Source organism: Gorilla gorilla, chromosome 11 (assembly GCF_029281585.2).
Source record: "Gorilla gorilla gorilla isolate KB3781 chromosome 11, NHGRI_mGorGor1-v2.1_pri, whole genome shotgun sequence".
Classification (NCBI taxonomy): domain Eukaryota; kingdom Metazoa; phylum Chordata; class Mammalia; order Primates; family Hominidae; genus Gorilla; species Gorilla gorilla.
The window spans coordinates 126209881-126230030 of record NC_073235.2 but is presented as its reverse complement, the minus strand read 5'-3'; positions in this window follow the sequence as shown (position 1 = coordinate 126230030).

The window sequence follows — 20150 nt, the reverse complement described above, 5'->3', positions numbered from 1 at the left end:
ATTGTGCTGCTAATTATATTGGGGAGTGAATTGATGTATCTCATTTTGCTTTTATCATATAGAATAACTGGCTCTATACCTTGTTTTTCTAACAACCTAAGCTACGTTGTTTCCAGTTCTGGCCCTGGATTATTGGACTCACTGAGTGACTTTGGCAAGTCACTAAACATCTCTGGACTCCAGTTTACCCGTCCAAACCTCAGGGGTCACGTGAGTGAGATCCCTTTCAAGACCCCTTTCTATTAGGTTAGTGCAAAAGTAGTTGCAGTGTTTGCTATTAAAAGTAACTTCAAAACCACAATTACTTTTGCACCAACCTATATTTCTAGCATCTAGCATCCATACCTCACTATTTATGGCAAATTTATTCCTATATTGAATTCCTACAATGCAATGCACAACTCCCGAATGCTACATCTTTTGAGCCCTCTAAATTACTTTAAAATAGAAATGCTGAAGGTGGCAGCCCTGTAGATAAAAATGTTAAATACTCCAAGTCAGGTTGAACAATTCCTGAAAACTCATGTTCTTTGTAATTTTTCCTTTTGGCTTTAATTTTCTGGGTAAAGGAAAAATGCCAACCTTTCCCTCCTCTAAACTCTCACAGCACTTTATTTTTGTCCGTCTTAGAACATTGATTGCTTAAAAACTTATTTGCACCTACACACCTTAAGTGTTTCCGTTATAAAGCTGTGGTTGAATCAACCATCTCCTCAGTGTATTCTTTCAAACTCAGTGTATTCTTTTGCAGGGGCTGCCAGAACAAAGTACCAATGGGTGGTTTAAACAACAGACATTTATTTTCTTGCAGTTCTGGATTGCTAGAAATCTGAGATTAAAGTGTTAGCAGGATTGATTTCTTTTGAGGCCTTTGTCCTTGGCTTATAGATGGCCAACTTCTGCTGTGTCCTTATTTGATTTTCCTTTTGTATGTCAATGTCCTATTCTCCTCTTTTCATGACACCAGTCATATTGGATAGGCCCATCATAATGACCTCATTTTAACTTAATCCCCTTGTTAAAGGACCCATCTCCAGATAAAATCACATTTTGAGATACTGGAGTTAGGATGACAACGTATGACTTTTCAGGGGACACAATTCAGTCTATAAGATTCAGGAAGCACAAGTCTCCAATTCCCAACTTGATCTTGTTTCTGTGCACCACTGTGCTTACTGCTCACCCTCCATTCCTGAGAAGTTGCATCTGTACTCAGCTGATTTATAGGTAAGGTGGGATTCAAAAGTGATATTAGTAATACAAGAAATAGAAGCTAATCTTTGCAGTTTAGTCAGTACTTATGCCTACCTACCAAGATGTGCTTCACTCCAACTTTATAGACTTTCTAAACTTTATGGACTTTACTCTGACTTTATATAGACTTCCACTCAATCTTTATGGAACTTTGAGGCTCTAACCTAAAAAACAGATAGTGTGTTTTTGATGAGCAAAATCATTCTTGGCCTTATGGCAACATTTTGCTCTGAATAGGATTCTGTCGGTTTGAAACACAGCATTTCACTTGCTCTTTTGGAAGTATATTCCATATTGTTTACCTGATGCTCAGAGGTAAATGTATAAAAACGCTCGACCCTTCTCATACCTGGAGAAAGCCATGATCCATTCAACATGGTATTTAATTTCTGATAACTATGACAAAAGAAGGCAGAAAATATTGCCTTAACAGCTGTGTTTCCCTGAACAACCCATTATAGCTCTCCCATCTAAGGTTCTTTAAATCATTTTGGAGTCTCTTAGAGAATTTTAAGCCCAAGGAAACTGTTAAGAAAAAGGCTTCCATATTTTGAGTTAAAGGTATTATTTCAATGGCATTCGGGAAACAGCAAATGAGTTTAGTGTGTTCATGTTTCAACTTAGGTCCTACTCTTGGAGCTAGAAGATCAGAGCTTAAGTCACAGGTAGGCTCAGACCTTGGGAAATTAACTCCACCACTTCTGAGTCTTAATTCTTGAAGTCAGCAATTAGTGTAATGATTTTCTGCCATTCTTAACTCTTGGATAGTGTGAAATACAAACCGACAGAATTTGTTATTTTTAATAAGTTTAAGAGTGGGCTGGTCAGCTGCTGTCACCTAGGCTTGCTCATGGGTCTATGGTCAGCTGTGAAAGGTCTAGGATGATCTCAGGTGGACAACTCAGCTCTGTTCCTTGTGTGATCTTGTGTTCCAACAGGCTAGTTTCCTCAAAGACACAGGAACAAGAAGGAGAGAATAGAATCAAGGTATTTGGAGGCCTTGGCTCAGAACTAGTGCCCTATCACTTCTTCCTCATTGCATTGGGCAAAACATGTGACAAGCCAGCCCAGATTCTCCAGCCAGTGTTATGTTGAAATCTCAACTCCAACCCTAAGCCTACCTCTTCCTGGTCATGATCACTTCTGCTGGTTGTAGCCTTTATCACTACTGCCTACCAAAATTCAAATTCAAATATGGGCCCTCCCCTTCTGCTATGTCACTTTCCATCTCTTCTTCTTCCGTTATCTCTACAGCCACTTGCTTCCCTACCACTTTCCCTGTCTTGGAGGAATAGGAAGAGAAGACTCCATTCTTGACTAGAGAAGCTTCAAAATCATTTGAAACTGAGTGTTGACACAAGGCAAAATCAGATTGGGGCCATTTTGCAAACCATCTACTACCACAAAAATAACTGAAAAATTAGGCCATTGTTCCCATACAATTTGTGACCACTGTCTTTCTTAGGATCTCCATGTACACAGTAAAACATTTTCCCATGATTTGATTCTAGTTTCTTGCCCTTTTTAGACGTGGAAACCACGCAGATAAGCTTCTTACTCTGTAAGGTTACTATTTGGTGTTTTCTATCACTTCTAATTGAAAAGATACTGCATTTTTAAAAGTATAAAGTTTGGGATGACTCAGGGGAAATTTTAAGAGTTCCATTAGAAGCCACATGTGGCATACTTCACAGTTGCAATATAAACACAATGAAAAGTGTACACTTTATTCTTTCCCTTCTTGAGAAGGCCATTATTATTTCCATTTCATTGTTTTCAAAATAATTGAAAATGGTCAATTTTATGTTCCTCTATGGTAAACATATTGAGTGGAAAATTTCAAATTTAGCTATTTCTCCTACTTGAGAACATGACTTGCATTGTAAGTCATTTGCAATAAATGAACTGCTTGGACTATTAAACTGGAGGATCTCAGAATATATATATTTGTCAGCTATGATTTAAATCCCACCTTTTTTCAAAAAGAGATCCTAGTCATTTATAATAAAATGAATATATAGTAAATTGTTTAAAATAGTTACAGAAGCGTGAAGAAGAGGGAAAAGTGAAAACAGAAAAAAGTTCAAGCCAACAAAATTACTGTAATTTAGCATTAAATTAGGCTTTATGCCTCCTAATTAGAAAGAAACAATTGAACTTCCAAGTCAGGAAAGTTCAATTTATTCTCTAGAGTAATGCTTTTATCCCAGGGTTAATAACACAATACTGCCACAAATAATTTGCTGTTAATAACTGTTAAAGTTGTTGTGAAGTATTTCTTTTTTAAAATATAGATAGAATGGTGTTTGGAAAAAACTCTCAAATGTTTTTTTCTTTGCCCTCACACCACACAATAAACACAGACTTTTGTGACCAAATGTGTGTGTGTGGGAGGGTTTCTCTCCACCACCAAGTGAGCAATTGATCCTGCATCAGATACCAACTGGATGTCCTCCAATTCAGTGCCAACACTATCTACCTGGAGATAGCATCAGGTCCCACAAATTGAGGGTTCAGTCCCACGAAACTGCTCTCTTCACTTCAGACACCAGTCTGAAGTCTGGGCCTTCAGAATTTCTGACCCACTGGCTTCAAGTTGGGGTTCCCATGACTCCTCTTTGGGTTTCATTAATTTACTGGAACAAATCTCAGGCAAATGCTTATGTTTTACTGTTTTGTTATAAAGGATATTACAAAGGATATAGATGAAGTGTTGCACACGGAGAGGTAGTAATGCATGATTTTTCTCAACCCCTTTATTGGACTTGTGATGGGGATACCCCGTCTATATGGCCCATCATGCTCAACCTCTTGCAGGAGGGAGCTCATGAGTGAGTGTGGGATCTAGCTGGCTGCTTTGGGCACCAGCAGAAGCAAGCTCCATGCAGGCCCCATGGTGGCACCCAGGTGGAGGTGTCTGCAACCCCCGAAACCCCAGAGCGCATGTACAATGTTCTCTTAGCTCCACCATCTGTGGACAGCAGTGTGTTACCAGCTCAGTGGGCCCCTTGCCTTATCACATGAGGCAGCTGGCCTCTGCCAGTGAGGGCAAAGGGCCAGTGCGACTGCCTTTTTTTGGTACCTGAACTTGGTGGGTCCTGAGCTCTTGTCCAGTGTCCAAGAAGAATGAGGTTGCTGGAACACTTGAAGGATGGTGAAGGTGGAGAATTTTATTAAGCAATGGAAATGGCTTTCAGAGGAGAGGAGAGCTGGAGAGAGGATGGGATGGGCAGGTAATCTTCCCCCAAAGTCCAGCCGGCTCTGGCTGGCTCTTCCCTGACATCAAGCCACCTCTCCAAAGTTAAACCATCTCTCCTCTGAAGTCCAGTTGCCCCTCTGAAGTCAAGTTACCTCTCTCCAGTCAAGTGGCTTCTGTCTCTCTACTGACTGAATTTGGGGTCTTTATAAGCACAGGATGGGGAATGCGGAAGGCTGTAGGTAGTTTTGGAAAAGACAACGTTTGATTGGTAAAAAGACATCATTTGGAAAGAACCAATCAGGAGACAGCAGGCAAACAGTGATAGAAGTTCTCACTTTGGGCCACGGGTTTCAGGCTTTTCGGCTTGAAGGTGGGGTCTCACCAGGGATCTGCCCCTGTCTGCCTAGGATTTCTCTGCATCCTGCCTTTCTCAGTAGAAGTGAAAGAGTATGTTAAGGAGCTTCCGTGTCCTCCCTGGAAGCGCCACCCTCCAATAACCTCCACGTGTTCAGCTATTTAGAAGCTCTCTGAACCCTGTTCTCTTGAGTTCTTAAAGAGGATTCATTAGTTAGGCATTGATTAAACCATTGGCCATAGGTGACCAACTTGACTTTCAGCTCCTCCCCTATCCCCAGAGGAGAGATTGGGGAGGGGACTGTCAGTCCCACCCCCCATTCATATTCTTGTTTTTCCTGTGACCAGCCCTCATCTTAAAGCTGTCAGTCAACATTAGCATACAAAAAGATAGCACTTGAGGGATTCCAAGGATTTTAGAAGCTGTATGCCAGGAAATAAGAAAGAAGACCAAATATATATTTCACAATATCACGGATGGATTCATTTTCACCCACTTACTTTTTGAAGTGGGAAAGAAAGGCATGTGTGTACAACTAGGTTGCTGTTTTATATCTATAGGAATCTAGCTATGTGTAAAATGTAAAAGTCATCTGATACACACATCGGAGTGGTGAAAAGATTGAAAGCTGCTGCCCACAAAGATTCTTTGCCTGTGACCAGTTAACGCATATTGGTTCTTTACCTGAATTTGCAACCTTGGGAGAATATAATGAATTTTCAAAATCCACAGCTGTCCAGGGATCACCTATAAGGGGATGGTCATCAGCAGCAAATAGACAAATACTAATGATGTCACCACCACCTAGAATAAAGCACTTTCAAAGGTGTTTCCCGCTTATTATTTCATCTTAGCCTCCTAAATTCATAAGAGGTTTAAGAAGGTATTTTTTTCATTTCACTGATGAGCAATCAGGACCCAGAGAGATGAAATACCTTGCAGAAGTTCACGTCTTTTAGGAACTAGAGCTAGCCTGATTATTTTTGCCCCTGAAATTGCTGGACTGCTCTGAATGACCTGAATTTATCTTGGTAGAGACCAGAGATCTCCATTGAAGGTTCTTCTTGATTGGATAAAACCAACCTTGGCTTGAGAGAGTCTCACACTCACTTTGAACTGTGAGTTATAACCTTACAGCTGGCCAGGGCAAAGACCCCCTGGCTCAAGCTGTCTCTGTGCTCAGTGCATCGAACCATTTATGTGAATATCCCAAGGAGTTGCCAGGACTGAACTGGAAGAGTTAAGGTCTTCCCCAAAATGCTCGGTCTTGCCAGAGCAACTGACTCTAAAGGCTGGCTTGTTACTGCCCCTGGGTTCTTGGACCTTCAATGCAATATAAGTTGACATGAGGCCCAAAGAGTTTTCCCAGACAAGTCTTTATTGGAACTTACACCAGGGCATAAAGGAGGCAGCACGAGAGAGAGAGAATTTTCTGGCTGGCTCCCCAGAGGGAGATGAAAAAGCAGTTTTAAAAGGGCTGCAGAGGGAAAGGAGTGGTGTTTGGGTATGCAGAGGCAGGGAACTGTTAGCACTTGGGCAGTTTGATAACATGCTTCTTCATATGTTGCTTGTCTCATTTGCATGTTAAGTCTCTACCCCTGGGTGTGATTTTTAGTATGTGATTTTTAGTAATGAAGCTGAGGTTAAGGGTTGGTCATCTCCTGGTCTTGTGCATATGTGGGAGTTAGGGTGGACTCTCTTGAGTAAGATTTATGGTGGAAATTGCTTATTTTAGCTTCTTCAAGGTCCTGTAGTCAGTGGCTATGGCACTGTGCACAAGATTATGATGCAGGGTCTGAATGATCTGATTGGGGTCTCTGCTGGCCAGGAGCCCTTCCCCTCACCAGCTTGCAGTCCTTGATGGGACATGGTTGGGGGAAAGTCCCATTCTTATTCTGTCTCAGGCTGATAATTAAAAGGAATACCTGTTATGTCACCATGTATCTAGACCTCATTACTGAAATACCATTAGACAAGAAGAGACTAGAAGACAAAGCATTATGCTGTCTCTGTCTTGTTTTTTTTCACATGATTCACTAGTTAGATAATTATTGAATTTAAAGCATTTTTAAATCCTGAAATAAAAAATTTTATCTAAAGCAACAGAAAGCAGATGGTGTACGTGAATAAGAGAACCAGCTCAGAGTTATACACAGCTGTATTCTCTTCTCTGCTGCCAGAAGTGGAATTTGATTATGTCCGTGATTCACTTCCAAAATGACACATCCTTAACATCCTAATGTAACACCAAGCTTTTGGCAGCGATGAAGCTAATCCTTGTCCTGAAAATAATACTGCCTTCTCCTCCTTACTCAGGAAATTAATTCAGTGACGAATTAGAGTGCAGTGTTCTTCATTAGCATCTAGATTGTCTTTAATAACTAGGAAAAAGCAGTGAAAATAATAAAAGTGTTTACAAAGATAATAATGTCAGAATGCAATAACTGAGATTCTATCAATATCAGGTTCATTTTGGGGTAGAGGTCTAGTGTACTGCTTTAGAGGGTAGCCTCTGGCATCTGACAACTCTGAGTTTAAATTCCTAATTACTGTGTGAGATCAGAAAGTTGTCTCACTTTTCTCCTTTAAAATCAGATAATAATCCCTGGTGTATGATGTTCCCCTTCCTGTGTCCATGTGTTCTCATTGTTCAATTCCCACCTATGAGTGAGAACATGTGGTGTTTGGTTTTTTGTCCTTGCGATAGTTTGCTGAGAATGATGGTTTCCAGCTTCATCCATGTCCCTACAAAGAATATGAACTCATCATTTTTTATGGCTGCATAGTATTCCATGGTATATATGTGCCACATTTTCGGGGGAGGGATAGCATTAGGAGATATATCTAATGCTAAATGATAAGTTAATGGGTGCAGCACACCAACATAGCACATGTATGCATATGTAACAAACCTGCACATTGTGCACATGTACCCTAAAACTTAAAGTATAATAAAAAAAATCTGATAATAGGCCGGGTGCAGTGGCTCACGCCTGTAATCCCAGCACTTTGGGAGGCCGAGGTGGGCGGATCATGAGGTCAGGAGATCGAGACCATCCTGGCTAACACAGTGAAAAACCCCGTCTCTACTAAAAAAAAAATACAAAAAAAAAATTAGCCGGGCGTGGTGGCGGGTGCCTGTAGTCCCAGCTACTCGGGAGGCTGAGGCAGGAGAATGGTGTGAACTCGGGAGGCAGAGCTTGCAGTGAGCCAAGATCGCGCCACTGAACTCCAGCCTGGGCAACAGAGCGAGACTCTGTCTCAAAAAAAAAAAAATTAGATAATAATATTTATCTTAAATAATTGTTGTGAGGATTAGGTAAGATTATGGAAATAAATTTCTCACCACAGTACTAGGCATGTAGTGAGCACTTAATAACTGATACTTGTAAACAAAAACTAATGGACTAAAAGATGGGTATCTTATTGGGCTTTTTTGATAATCACTTGTATAATTCTGAAGACGTCAAGTGAAACACAAGATATCCAGAATACTGTGGTACTTACACTTGGAAATTATATTTCTAACATCAGTACATGGTTGACTTTTTGGTACTTTCTATGGTGCTACCAATTAATGTCAGGAAATATAAATAGTAAGCTCAAACAGCAATTACTTCTCTTTCCAATCTCTCTCTCTCTCCTTTTTTTTTTTTTTATCTCTCTCAATCTTTCTCTGATGACAAGTGGCATTTAATCTACTAGGGCTGCCTGAACAAACTACACAATCTCTAAGCTCTCAGTAGCCAACAGCTAAGTCTAAAAACAGGTGATTAAGCTGCTGGACTTAGAATTTAAAGTATAATTAAGAGTTTATAAGACTTGGATGTCAATAAGGACTCAATCTCATGATTTTCTTTTTAATAAATAAGAGTTTACAAGACTTGGATGTTAATAATGACTCAATCTCATGATTTTCTTTTTAAGGTCACTGTTCATATGGGGATAGAAGGCTGGGATTTTAACATAATGCTCCATACCAAGATTTTGTGCCCCAATTCTTCCACCATCAGGGACTGTTGTTTCTTGGTACTGGAGGTGGTGTTTCAAATGATTACCAGGCAGTTGACAAGAAAACCCAGGTGCCCGATGTTTTATTCCAGCCTGTCTGACTCATTGCTCTGTGAGTGTTAAATGTCAGGTAACAAGAGAGCTGGTGACATCTTATGGAAAGCACAGATATGGAAGTCAGGGACTGATTTATACACTGGGTCTTGCCACTCATGATTTCTTGGACTCCAGTTTTATAATTTCACATCATTGAATAACAGTAAGGAGAGGCTTCTTCCTGAAGAACACTTCTTATCATGAATCAGCCATGTGGCCCAGGTTGAACTTCTTTGCTGGTAAATTGAGACTCTTGGCAGGAAAGTTAGGGGAGGGGAATACCTGCACTCTGGGTGTGTGTTGAGGGGATGCCTTCAGTGCCTACCTTATGACAGACACCAAACATTAGTGGGTAGGAATCCTCACATCTCAAGACTTTGGGATTAAGCAGAATTTTCACTGGGGGACAGGGCCCAGATATACCTCCTGAGGTGTCAGAGAAGGTCAGGTGGATGGGTCAATGGGTGAATGGGTCTCCACAACCCTTCCCTCCTTGACAAGCACAGTTCAGTCACTCTAAGAACACACTAGCATTTCAACCCTGGCTGTTGCCACCACTATCTATTAATGCACTTCATCTGTGTTGGTTCTTGGACTTTCCAAACAATCTGAGACCAACTAACAAGCTGCCTAGGAAGGGATTTCCAGGGTAAACAAGAAAAGCAATTTGTACTTCATTAGTTACCTTTACTGGTATGAATAACCATGTGGCCTTCTCGAGAGTTTCTGCCTCTGACCTAGAGATTTGTGTGTGTCCTACTATTTTATTTGCCTGTACTAAACCAAAAGTGAGATCAAGCCAGATATTGGCAGATAGATTTGAAGAACCACCTCCCATTTCTAATGATAACACCTCCTGTTGGATCTGGAAAGAATGTCTCTTTATTTCCATCATCTGGGCATCTTTTATATTCTAAGTCAGTAAACTAAATATACTTCACCAAAATGGGCTGAAAGAAATGACAGCAGCACACAAGCTACGAAGGCCCAGCATGTCCTGAGAGGGCATATGTTCAAATTAGCCATCTTTTACAGATGAGGGACCTGAGGCTCAGATCATCATGGCTAAGCATGTTCCTACAATGCACTTGGTTATAATTTCTTATTTAAAAAAAAACCCAACAGTTATGTTGGAATAGTTGAAAAAAATGTCACAACATGTGAAAATACTACAGATAGAATATATGATCATCACGAGACCTCAGTGAGATTATTTTCACTATTTTATTGTTAAGGATTGGATTCCAATCTTGGCTCTCATACTTATGCACCTTGAGTCGTTGTTCAAATCACTAACTTCTCTGGGATTCAGTATGAGGAGGTTAGACCATATTATATCTAAAGTTTCTCCCTGGGCTAAAATCATATGATTTGAGGGTATCATATAGCATAAAGTCTGTGAAAAGCATGGTGAATTATAAAGCAATATTCAAATATTGGTTGGCGTTATTATCTCTCCATGTTCCCATCACAATGTAACCTCAAATGCCTTCAACAGAACATCATTTGTCTGAGTTTAAGTTTGGGGCACAAGCAGGGAATTAGATTATTCAGCAGAAATAATGAACCTGAAGATACCCTTATTGAGTGAGGAAAGACACATTTTCACAGTGTAGTTAGGACAAAACAATACTAGTGTTTATTTTTATAGGTAATTCATTTGCTGAGCAATCCTATAGAAACGTTTTGATATATTTTATTCTCCATTGGCTATGATGGCATTAAGTCCGACTACATAATATTATTCTCAGAAATGGAACCAGATATCTGAATACTAAAATGAAATGGAGAAGAAAGAAATAAAGCTGAAATATAAATTGATTGGTCCAAAATTCTTTATTTTAAAATAATTTCACATGTAAGTAGAATTAGAGTAATTGTTGATTTACTTACTGTGAAATTAAAAATATACTATGATATATTCTACTTACATTTGTAAAGTAACAAAACTCAGATGATACCTATTTAAGCTGTTGGTTGGATAATCTGTATTGAGAAAGCTGGACATGGTTTGCTTTTGCTGGCTTTTTGCTAGTGCAAAACTTAGGGTGGCTCATGGGAAGTAGCCTGATAATAGCATAGTTGTGGAAGCTTGTTCAGCTTTGAAACAAGTCTTTGTGATCTTTGCTTCAATATGGAATGCACTGGTTCTGAGAGGTATGTTTAATCCCTTTTTCAAAAGACAATGTGGATGGTTCAATTCATGTTCCCTGTATAAGGATCCTGATTTACATACAGCCACAGAAGCACTATGAATTCTTTCTGAGATGAGAAGGGATATAAACAAACCCGAAGACCAAGGAAATACATAGTTTTGTTGATTCTTACACTTTACATATGGTTTCCATTCCTTGCTTCAAAATACATTCCCTGAAATTATGAATGCACTCTAGTGTGGAAACACTGATTGAATTCCATGTTAGTTCAGGGTAGCAAGCCAATCAGGAAGTAGCATTATGGACACTATTAACAACCTCAAATAGTGAGTCAAATTTGGCCCACAGTAGTAAGTCCTTAGAAAGTTAAATGCTGATGGAACCAGTGGAAATAAACAACCATCTTCCTCTGATTAGTAGATGCTAAGAAAACAAAAGGCAGTGCTGACAAAAATAGTGATTATATTGATTAGGTTGGGGCTCACATCCTTTACCCAGATGAATTCTGTTGGCCAACCTATACCTTCTTAAGGAATTGCAACATGAAATAAAGACAAGGTATGAGTCATAGTCCTGCGTGGTGTTGAAGAAACTGGCTTTTAAGTCATGATTCATGAGGACTTCACCTTTGGGAATTAAGAAGTCTTTCTTCTTATCTAAAAGTTAAAGAAAGAGAAACTTTGATTCTTAATTGTTGTGATCCCATGGAACAACAAAGCAAGTGCTTTCACGTTATTTTGATCATTTATATTTTGAATTATATTAAATACATGATTAAACTTCATATTCTATTTGTTTTAAATCTAAAGGAGTTAATTGTCTAGTAGTTCTGGCCTTGAGCTAGAAATTAGAAGTCCAGAAAGACTCATTTGTTTGATTTTTAAATTAGCTGCCTTTGCTAAAAAGCCTGGGATAGAAGCACTAAGGCATCATTAAATATAAAAAATATTTAGGCCAAGAGATGACAGTAGTAATACAAACAAGAAACCAGGGCAGTTGAAAAAAACAGCCCTCAGATAATGGTGCTTCATTAGTATATTGGAACAGTCAGGATTTTAAATAACGGTCTAAAACAGAAACTGGGCCACTTGATTGAGACTGGGGTGAGGGTTATAAAGACAAGGTCCTACCACAAGAAAAACATTTTTGAGGCAAAAACTTTGTCTCTATTTCTTTGTGTTATAGACAAAAAATAACAGATGGCAGAGTGCCACAACAAATCTCTACTGTGGAGAAGATAGTAGAGAAAAATCTGATCTCTGAGGTTGCCAGGATTGCAACTACAGTAGCTCTTAAATAAATCCAAAAAAGCACTGCATGTGTGGAGAGAATATTTGGCGTTCTTTGGTTGAATACCCAACATCTAATTTCAATAGTACTTCAGTTTCTTTCAAGGGTGTTACCTTTCCCTTATTCTGCATTTTTTTGTGCGTGCGCAAGGTTAATTCCTTCTGCATGCCTCCATTTATAGAGCTGAGAGGTCCACAACATTTTTCTCTTCATTCTGATGTTTCAGTGGAATAAACTTATGACCTAATCTAGACTGACTGGGGGCTTTCTTTTAGGACTTTGAAACTTGAAAGTGTAAAGCAAGGGCGGAAGAAGTAATAGCTGAATAGAATTCTTTATGGTGGCAAGTATGGAGTAATAACCATATACATTTTGGTATGAGACAATTGTATGCTTCTGGGTCTTAGCCTTCTGATGTTCCTTTACTATCTGGGTCTCCTACTTCCATCAATTTTGTGAGGCCCTGAATTCTTTCCAATAACTTCCCTTTTGCTTAAGTGTCCATTTCTGTTACTTCCACCGTGGAACCACAGCTGTTCCACCATGGATGTTAAATATAGCCAGATTGCAGGAATAAATCTCTTCAATGAGCTCTAAGTTTCCTTGCAGAGTGGGGGTTGTTTGAAAGCTCATGGAGATATTTTAAGAGCGAAAGCACTTTGAAAGGAGATGCATAATGTTAGTATTCATATACCTTAGATGTCTGATAATAATTCTTCCTAGGGATGAATGGCTCCTGGAAAATTTAAGACCTACTGAAATGCTACATAACCTAGACCTTGCAGGGTTGATAATAGAAACCACTTTTGTACCCACAGAAGAAAACTCATAACTGTATGCAGAAACACACTGTGGTCTTGCTTTTATTATTAAATAGGAAATCTTACTGATCCTTGTTCATAGCATTTATGTGGTTAAATATCTACATAAAAGTAGTTAGTAAAATATAATGAATTAGTAACATACATTCAAAATTGGAAGAGACTAGAAATCACGCAGTCCAGTTCATTTCCTGATGCTCAGATCCCTTCTATAACACACCCCGAACAGCTGTGTTGTTGAAATCCCTTCTATAACACACCCTGAACAGCTGTGTTGTTGAGTGAACACCTTTAGTTATTGAGTGTTCACTACCTCGCTAGGCAGCCTACTCTGTTGCTGAATAACTATGCTTTTTTACAATATTTTTCTTGACTTTGCACCCAAATATATTTTTCTTTAAATTGTATGTTTTTAGTAATCACAAAATTGGTCCTTGGTGATACAAAGAATAAATTTACTTCAAATATTTGCTTATAATTTCTTAAATTCTTTTTCTTTCTATATCTGTTCCACTAATTAAAGATGAAAAATGAGGCAACACAGATGATATGATCTTTTATACAGAAAATCCTAAAGAAGCCACCAAAAATAACTGATGGTAGTAAACAAGTTCAGCAAAGTTGCAGGATACAAAGTCAATATAAAAAAATTAATTGTATTTCCATACAATATAAATGAACAATTTGAAAATGAAGAAAACAATTTCGTTTACAGCAGCATTGAAAGGAATAAAATACTAAGGATAGATTTTATGCTTATAAGAAGGGCAAATCTTATACACTGAAAATTAAAAATATTGTTGACAGAAAAAAGAATATCTAAATATCTCTATGTAGTCTTCTGACACCTCATTTTCATGAATCAAAAGATTTAATGTTATTAAGATGACAATATGACCCAAATTGATCCACAGATTTAACAAAATCCCTATTAAAATGATATCTAGCTCTTTGCAGAACTTGTCGATCTAATCCTGAAATTTATTTGAAAATGCTAGGAACCCAGGATAGTCAAAACAGTCTTGAAAAAGAACAAAGTTGGAAGACGCACAGTTCCTGATATAAAAACGTACTACAAACCTGCAGTAATCAAGACAGTGTGTTATTGGGATAAGAACAGACTAATAGATTAATGTAATAAAATTGGAAGTCCAGAAATAAATCTTTACATTTATGGCCAATCAATTTTCAACAAGAGTGCCAAGAGAATTCAACAGAGGAAAAGAACAGTCTTTGTAATGAGCAGTGGTGGTGCCAATGTATATTCACATACAAAAAAATAAAGCTGGACCACTGTCTCACAGCACATACAAAAATTACAAAAAAAAAAAAAAAAAAACAAACCCTCAGGTCCTACACCTAAATGTAATTTTTTAAATTGTTTTTATTTTTTTTATTTTTTATTTTTTTAGTCCGAGTCTTACTCTGTCGCTCAGGCTGCAGTGCAGTGGCGCGATCTCGGCTCAATGCAACCTCCGCCCCAGGTTCAAGCGATTGTCCTGCCTCAGCCTCCCAAGTAGCTGGGACTACAGGCATGTGCCACCCTGCCCGGCTAATTTTTTGTAGTTTTAGTAGAGACAGGGTTTCACTGTGTTAGCCGGGATGGTCTCTATCTCCTGACCTCTTGATCCGCCCACTTCGGCCTCCCAAAGTGCTGGGATTACAGGCGTGAGCCACTGCGCCCAGCCCTAAATGTAAAATTTAAAATTATAGCAATGACTCACGCCTGTAATCCTAGCAGTTTGGGAGGCTATGGCGGGTGTACGGCTTGAGCCCAGGAGTTTGAGGCCAGCCTGGGCAGCATGGTGAAACCCCGTCTCTACAGAAAAACAAACAAAAATTACCCGGGCGTGGTGGTGCACACCGGTAGTCCCAGCTACTCAGGAGGCTGAGGTGGGAGGATTGCTTGAGGCCAGAACGTGGAGGTTGCAATGAGCCAAGATGGTGCTACTGTACTCCAGGCTGCGCGACAGAGCCAGATACTGTCTCAAAAAAAAAAATAATAATAATGATAATAAAATAAAAATTAAAAAAATTTAAAATTATAAAGGTCTAAGGAGAAACATTGGATTAAATCTTTATGATCTTAGGTTGGGTAATGGTTACTTAGATATGACACCAAAAGCATGTGTGAAAAAAGTGAAAATAGATACACTGGACTTCAAATTTAACACTTTTTTTTTGCTGTAAATGATAGTATCAAGAAAACGAAAGGTCAAGTATAGAAGGAAAGGAAATATAAGAGACTTATATTCACAGTATATAAAGAACTCTTAGAACTCAAAAATGAAAACACAAATAACCAAATTTCAAAAATGGGAAAAGCATTTGAATAGCCATTCCTCCACAGAAGATATGCAAATGGCCAATAAGCACATGAAAAGTGCTCACTAGCCTTTAGGGAAATGTGACTCAAAACCACAAGATACCACTTTACATCCACTAAGATAGTTATAGTCAAACAATATCAAGCATTAGAGAGAATGTGGAGAAATTGCAACCCTCATATATTGCTTGTGGGAGTATAAATTATTACAACTTTTTTGGAAAACTATTTAGCAGGTCCTCAAAATGTTAAACATGGGGATATCATATGATTCAACAATTTCATTCTTAGGTGTATATCCAAGCTAAATAACAAAACATATGTCCACACAACAATGTGTACATGAATATTCATAGCAATATTATTCATAACAGACAAGAAGTGAAAACAACCCAGTGCTTATCCACTGATGAATAGATAAATAAAATGTTATATTCACGTAATGAAATATTATTTGACCACAAAAAAGAATGAAAATATTTGTACACTTGTGTTCAGAGCAGCATTATTTTTAATGGCCAAACAACAAGCCAAATGCCCATCAAGAGATGAATGGATAAACATAATGTGGTATGTACATTTAATGACATATTATTCAGCTTTTAAAAGCAATGAAATTCTGATAAATGCTACAACGTAGATGAACCTTGGAAACCATGTGCTGAATGAAAGAAGCCAGACACAAAAGACCACATATTATATCATTCCATTTATATGAAATGTTCAGAATAGCTAAATCTATGGATACAGAAACAAAGTTAGTGGTTTCTTGGGGGAGCTGGGGGGACATGGGGAGTGGCTGCTAATCAGTGTGGGGTTTCTTTCAAGGGTGTTAAAAATGTTTCAAGATTAGATATTGGGGTTTTACTACCCTGGGAATATATCAAAAAGCGTTGACTTGTACACTTTAAATGGGTGAATTTGAAGGTATGTGAATTTTATCTCAATGAGGCAATTTAAAATAAAACAACAAACAAACAAAAAATGGGCAAGGCCAAGTATAAATCTTTTGACAGTTTAGATATTCCTTTTCTGTTATTCTCCATCTCCATCATCCTGTGTGATTTTTTTGCAGCAGCATTAAAAAATTTTGTAATTCTACCATTTGTTTCCTTATTATTGCCTGTTTTGTTTACTAGCTTTTGAGTTTCTTGAGGGCAGGGATTATTTCTAGCTTGTTTACCACTGTATCCTCAGCACTTAATATAGTGCCAGACCCATAGATATTCAATAAACATTTGTTATGGTTGGTGGGCAAGTTGAAAGTCACTTCTAAGCCGAAACGAATACGTTAGGTGACTCATGCGGTAATGTCCAAATGGTTAAGCATTCATCGAGTAATCTAAGCTGCTCTATATTGCTCATGAAAATATTTTGGACCACATCAACAGTCATGTAGAAATCTAATACTTAATATCCATGGTATTGCACTGGAACATTAACAAAATGGAATTAGTTGAGTTGGCATAATGTTCTTGATGAACCTGAAACAGCACAGGAGTTTCACATGATGGAGACGAGTTTATCAAGAGTTCAAGAAGCTCAAGGACCGTGTATCAGCAAAAAGCTTTACACGTAATCCTTGTGCCAATGATTCCCAAAACATTGACATTCCAATAATGATAATATTACAGCATTCTTCAGTTTACAAAGATCTTTCACATGTATTTTCATTTGGCCAATAGCCAAGCGAATATAAGTCCCTCCCAAAATCTAGACAATAGCCTGGGGTCCTCCTGCTAGTAAAGATACTAGTTACCTAATCACCGTGTATAAAAAAGGACAATGCTATCAGATGTCAGTAATAGGAATGCTGGAGTCACTGACCATCTTTTAAATTCTTCAGGGACACTTAAAAATCCTGCAGGGAAACTCCGTGCTTCATTCATCCAGAATCTTGCTCTCTGTTATCTTACTTTCTGGCTTCCCTGCATGGTATCCTTTAATAGATATCACCTATCCACGATCCCCCTCTCTCAAAACATTTTCTTAGGATCCATGGGCTAATTCCCTGCTAACAAAGCTATCACCAGGTAGTTTTCTTATCATCTCCACTTTCCTAAAGTCCATCGTGGACTCATCATTGTTGTGATGACCATTTCCTAGTGGTGGGAACTTTGATCTTTCTATTTGGGTCTTTCTAAAAACCATCTAAAGATATATGTGGTCTTACTTCCTAGTCAAACAGTGATTATCTTTGATCCAAATCAGTCATTACAATTTTTTTCTTTATACTAAATGTTAATATTGATAATTATTAAGAAAAGAGAAAAGAGGATTGGAAATAGGAAGTAAATGAATACTGGAACAAAGATAAAATTTTTCTTTGCTGTCTTAGTTGGGAGAAGGCCAAAATGAAGCCAATATTGCTTTATATTCCTGCCTCTTAATAAAGAGGAATTTTTGCTTTCTGCTTTGGGGACTAATCATTTAATTTTTAAGCATGTCATTGCTTTTATAATAGGTACAAACATTAAAATATTGCCATTTAGAATAAGTAAGTGAAAATGATTACTTGACCCTAACCTTTAAATGGGACAGAACAAATATTTCTCACTCTGAAGACCATTTGATTGACTTGGTAAATGTTTCCTAAGCCTGTGGCTTAACAGGAACAGATTTTATTTTTTTAAATAAAGAACTTCACAGAAACCCACAAGATTTATCTAAGTATTCTCTTCCGTATAAGTAAATGCCCAAGCTCTATAACTGAAACAGATTTATTGCCCCTCCCTCAAAATTATTTTAAAAATTAAAGAAGTGCTTTGAATCCCATGGGAAGGGAAGGCAGGGGATCAGATTTGAATTTCTTCACCAGTTGCCCTTTAGATGGTCATTACTTGCTTGTGTTTTGGCGGAAAAATGTAAGATGAGTTAGAATGATTTCTCCTTGATCATGAACTTAAGACAGTATAAAAAAAAAAACTTTAACCTAGATTTTCTTTCCCAAACACACAAAAATCAAGTTATTTTCCCATTGCAGAATGACTGTTATATGAACAGGAATCAATGAAAACTCCTGCTGAACAGAATTATTTGTTGGGTAGAATTTGCTGTTAAAAAATTCAACAAAGCAATGTTCTTTGCATCATTCCTTTAGATGTGAAAATTGCTTTGTTGTATAGAATGCTTCTCTGCAACGGTTTTTGACTCTACTAGCCCTTCAAGATTCTATTATTCGGTATGTTGTTTCATGGTATTAATATCTCTTCCTTCCTAGAGAAAATGTTAACAAGGTTGAAATTAATGTAAGCTGATCTGTGACTTCCAATATTTCAAGGGATCTGATGATTTTAGGGCGTGATTTTGGTGCATTACTATTTCTTCTCTTGGCTTGATTATTGTATAGTACTTTGGATATTGTTCGGTCTTTTCTTTCATAGTAAATAAAATGATTTAAACTGTGGAAATGAACACTGGATTTGGCATTAAGTGAAGAGAAGTTGAACACTACCTCTGGCACTTACTAATTGTTTGAGCTTGAAAAATCCACTCAAATTCTCTGTATTCTGATTTCCTCAAGCAGAATATGGAGATAGATTGTAGTCCCTGAAATGCAATAATGCAAGTGAAATGTCTAGAAACTAGAAAGCACAAACAAGTATTATGTAGCTTTGTTACTGTGAACTAGTTAACCTCCAAAGGTTCATTTTTCAGTTAGTTATTTATTAATGGCAGAACTATTATTTATTAATATTTATTATTTTATTGAAAACGTACTATACGGAAGAGATTCTCAGATTTATTCAGATGGTGGCACACATGAATGGCATGGTGCTCTTCACAGAACACCATGAAATACTGACATATTTAATTTCATCACAGAAAGTAGTAACATTCAACTAATCAAAAATATGCATTAAGCCTACGGATATAATGTCAAATCATAACCAAGAGCACACACATCCATGAAAATAGTTTTTCCATTTATATCTTAGATTCTTTGTTCATTCATCATTGGTAATTTTTCTGTCATCTGTTAGGCTTACTTGCAGATAAGAAGCAATAGTTGGCAAAGATTTAAGAAATATTAATGAGGAAAATTCTATTTTTCCCCCTTTTTCCTTTTTTTGTAGAGACAGGGTCTCACTATGTTGCCCAGACTGGTCTCAAACCCCTAGGCTCAAGCAAACCTTCCACCTCGGCCTCTCAAAGTGCTGGGATTACAGGGATGAACCACCATACCTGAACCAGAAATTTTTAAATTGGTAATATATTCGAAGAGTATAGATTCAACTCCTCTCTCCCTCAACTCTTCACTGTAATTGAGACAGGACTCACTCATGAATCTTCAGAGTTATGTGGGAGCAGAGATTGAGGATCACCATCATAAAGAATGATTGTGTACCCAGGCCAGCCCACAAACATCTAATTAATCCATAATATGGCTGTTCTAAATATTATCTATTTATCTATTGAGATAGAGGTAGAGATAGGGACAGAAATAAAATTGGGACTTGTGGGACAAATGTCCCAGACTCTGCCCAAATCTCTTTTGAGACTATATTTTGCAACTACAGACTGCACAGACGTAATAAATACCCAATACATGTATGTTGGATAAATTAATGAAAGTATAAAGGAATAAAATGGGATTAGGGCCAGGAACAAGACTTTACAGAAGGGAGAGAAAATTAGGGAT